This window comes from Pygoscelis adeliae, unplaced genomic scaffold (genome assembly GCF_000699105.1).
Source record: "Pygoscelis adeliae isolate BGI_AS28 unplaced genomic scaffold, ASM69910v1 Scaffold467, whole genome shotgun sequence".
Taxonomy (NCBI): domain Eukaryota; kingdom Metazoa; phylum Chordata; class Aves; order Sphenisciformes; family Spheniscidae; genus Pygoscelis; species Pygoscelis adeliae.
Window position 1 is genome coordinate 1,690,828 of NW_008825253.1, and position 4,269 is coordinate 1,695,096.

Consider the following 4,269-nt stretch of genomic DNA (forward strand, 5'->3'; position numbering starts at 1 on the left):
TAAAGCAGAACCGGGGTTGACTTGGATGAGAGCACCCAGCAGGTCTCAGAGTTACTCCCAGATACGTCAGTAACCACAGTAAGGTCTCAGGGCAGAGCCCAAGGACCAGCATACCACAGCCATGGAACACACAACGAGATCTGCTTCCAGCCAGGCACCAAGTGCGTGATCCAAGTAGAGCTGCATGGCTCAGTCCTCTCCAGGTCATGCACAGGGAAGCCACAGCCAGCTGGAGGGAGGGCACCTTACAGACAGAGGGACAGCCCACCTTCCTGCTCTCAGAGTATCCCAGGCTGCCAAGGGGAACCATCCCAGGGAACAGGAGGATCCCAGGAGCCCCTCCTCATCAGCCCAAGCCTAGTTAATGGCCTCCATCTCCTTTTAGAGGTCCCAGGGAGCCGAACAGCCTTCAGCTGTTGCTGGCCCTGATAGTTAACTCATTGACAGTTAACATCTCTGTAAATGATCCTCACCTGAGTCTCCATCACAGCTGTGTCCCTGAACCAAAACAGACACAGCGCCTGTCCCCAGAGCCAGGCACTGGCACTGCTTGCATCCGTCGGCCCAAAACTGAGTCCTGGGAGCCCTGCGGGAAGCGTTCGGTGTCGGTGCCCCTAAGGCTGCTGCTCGTTGTGTCTGGACTCTCCCTCCTCCACGAAAACAGCGTTTGACCCATTCTCAGGAGGCTGGCCCTGGCCACCATCCAAGGCTGCACATCCCCTCAAGGAGGCTGTTTGGCATGACCTGCCTCCTCAGTGACCCTTTCCTGCAGATTTGGGTTGAATTTCACATCCAAGACTTCAAGATTTCCAGTCCTTTTCCAGATCCATTGTCAAGAACAGGCCCAAGTGTCAAAACTGAGGTCCCCCGTTCTTGGGCTTCCCTCGCGGGAGCTGGGGAGCATGGTACCACTTTCCATCTCACCTACACCACAGGCAAACGGGACCCACTCTGATTTACTAGCCCAGAAACCCTAATACCAGCCCCAACCACCTGTGTCAACCCTGAGGAGATGCGGCTCCATGGCTGGAGGCCACCAGGGCCTCAAGGGGCCTCTCATAGCCGCGTTAGACCAAGTGTGGCAAACTGGCTCTGGGTCTGCTGGCTGCCCCTCCTGTAAATGCTTTTGTACAGGTCCTGCAGGATGATGAGGGGTTCAGAGGGGTCTGATCCTCCCAGCACTGGCCATGCTCTGTACTCAGTTACACCAGCGTGTAAATGGTGACACAAGCTCCTCGGTGTGGGCTGGGCTTTCTAGAGAAGTAGGGTTACACACAAGGACAAGTCTGACGCTCAGGAGTTACCAACGTGGCTTCTGCTCCAGGGGGAAAGTGCTGACTCTGAACTCCTGTTTACGGGCACTGACGTGGCGTTTTCTACCCCGGGATTTTGCTTCCTCTCCACGTGAGGCCTCAGCAGGGCACCCACTTCCTTGAGAGGCAGAGGATCCCCGTCGCATCCCGTGCCCTGGGCATGCGTCGGTACCGGTCCCCACGCACACAGGCAGCTGTGGGCAATGTGACACCTCTGCGCGGTGCACGCGTCAGTAGTGCCGGCTGCTGACCCGTGTGCCTGGCTTTATCCACGTGCAGCATCCCAGGCGTGAGCTTCAAGCCAGGCTGTGTCCCCCAGCCACCCCAGGCCAGCCCCGCTGCCAGAGTGCATCACCCCGTCACCTCGCTCTCCGTGCCCCTGCACTGCTGGCACCCCAGGGGAGTAGCCAGTTCCCAACGAGCAGCCCAGGGCCAGCATTCCCACCCCGGCCCCACTTGCTGTGCCAGTGCAGGGCATTTATTCTGGTCTCCAGGGGCTCACTGGAGGGCAGCTGGTGGCTGGCGTGATGGATCACCCTTTCTCCTCCCTTCTTCACTTTATCTTCCCTCCCCCTTCCTCCCCGTCACCTCATCTTTCCGGCTCCATCTCCAGCCAAACACAGACCCGGCCGTGCTGAGTCGGCAGCACCGGGGCTGCCTTCCCGATGAGGCAAGAGGAGTTGCCCCACACATGGTGCACAGGCTGTGCGTGGGTGTGAGGAGAGCATGGCGGCCACCGGGGGCCGCCCGCGGCACACTTTGCCAGGCGGTACACTTTGCACGGCCACTCGGTTCGGCGGGTAGCTCTCCGCTGCCAGGGACAGATAGAGCCGGAGGTGAATGGGCTGCGGGGTTTCTTCTCGGGAAAACTGCCTGTAGTATCACACCAGCTCCCTTTCTCTGCGGCTCGCTCGGGGCGGTGTCGTGCCGTGGGTTTCCTTTTGCAGCGGTGCAAGGGGAAGCACGGTTTATGTTGGGCTGTGCTGCATTGCCGACCGCTTGGCGCAGTGGTGCGTGGAGAGGCAGGACCCGTCCCCTGTCCCTGCTGACTGGCAGGAGCAAAGCTCCTGTGCACACCGGGGTCTGCAGTGTGAGCCAGCTTGCATCATCCAGCCCCGCCACCATCCAGGCCTGGCTTACAGCCCTGCCACGGGAGGGCTTGAGACACCCCCTCTTCTCCCGTCCTCCCCCAAATGGCACCGTGGGCCATGGCACAGCACGGAGCTGCAGAAGGCACCGGCCAGAGAGGAGCTGGGGAGCCCAGGATCACCTCCTTAACAAAGTTCCCCGGGCCCGCAGCGGAAGGGGAAGAGGCTCCCCTCCCTCTTCTTCCTCCCTCGTAACGTGGGGATTTTGCAGCCAGGTAAACACAGGATGTTGATGAAATGGGCTCGGCAGATTGGGCAACCCGGGAGGCGGCAGGAGCTCCAGGCAGCTCCCAGCGCCCGCCACGCTCCCCAGGGGCAGCCGTACAGAGGGGAAAGGGCGATGCCAGAGCCAGCTGCACCCTCCTCTGCCTGTCCCCAGGGTCATGAAACTCCTCTGTGTGGAAGGAAAGGCAGCGTGGGCTGGTGGTCAAACCCAGGGCAGGGTGGGGTCCCTGGGTTGGCTCCCTCCCACCCACTGCTGTGCACCCTCGGGTGAGCCACTGCACCTCCATGGCCCTTGGGATCTCCTTGCAAGCCGGGCTGATACTCACAGCGTGCAGCCCTGAGCACCTTGCCACACCCAACTGAGGTAACCACATGGCACCTTCTGGGTCCCTCTGAACACCAGGGACACGCAGGGCACAGGGGTGGGGGTACAGACCCCCCCAGGATTGCACCCTACCAGGCATCGGCTCAGCACCCGTCGCTCGTGGCTGGCACTGCAGGGACAGACTCTTCCCTGCTCCGGTATAGTGTGTGCTATACAAAATATGGCTACTTGGCAAGGCACAAGAGGGAAGATGGAGGGAGGGAACTTGTTTTGATGTTTCTTGGATGTCTCGGGCCGGTGGTTAGTCAGCCGTTGGCTCCCGGACTGAGCCTTGCAGGGCTCTGCAGCACTGCCTCATGGCTGGCAGCTGGGCACCACGGGGCTCCCTGGCTCCTTCTGGGGGCTCTGGTGAACGTGGGATGGGGCAGATTTGGGGCTGCTCATGAGCAGGCAGAAGGGTTTTCCCAGGGAATGAAGCAGGTGGAGACCAGGAGGTGACGGGCGTTTCCAATTTTGCAGTACCGGGATGCTCGTGGCCCCTTCAAGGGGTTCCCTGGAGGCAGCATGATGCTGCTCAGATACCAACCACCACACTGGGCCCTGCTCCCCTCCTGGGATCAGGGTACCCCATACCGCTCCGTGGCAGTGAGTCAGGCTGGGGCACCCAGAAACCGGCTGAACGCAGGAGCATTTGGCTCCCAACCCAGAAATGGGGCTGCAGACTGCTCCAGCGTCGAGCCCAGCTCGCTCCTCGGCTGCGGGTGCTGCTGTCACCCCTGCAGTGTCCACATGCACTCAGCCAGCAGGAAGGGACAGCGAGCCACAAGCGGGCCATGAGCGAGCCACGAGCGAGCAGAAGGGACCCGGCCCCTGGGCAGGGACCGCGGCCGGGACAGCAGGAAGGAGCCAGGCAAGGGAAGAGGGGACGAGGAGCGGGATGTGGTGCTGGAGGTGGCCAGGCAGGGATGCCAAAGGGGCCGGCTTGGTTAGAGCATGAGAGGAGGGACATGTGGCACTGTCCCCAGTGTCCCCAGTGTCCCCCTGGATACTGCTGCCATCTGCTGGCAGGATCCAATCCTGCTCCGGTCCTGAGTCCGGCCACTGCGCCCAGGCCTGGGGACCTCCCTGTGACCCCCCCGTCCTGCGCCCCCGGCTCCCAGGCACACAGGGCAGCGTGGCATCGTGCATGGCTCTGGGCTGGACACCCCAAAGTGCCCCTCAAGCCTCCCTGCTGCGAGCCCAAGGCAGCCAGGCCCCC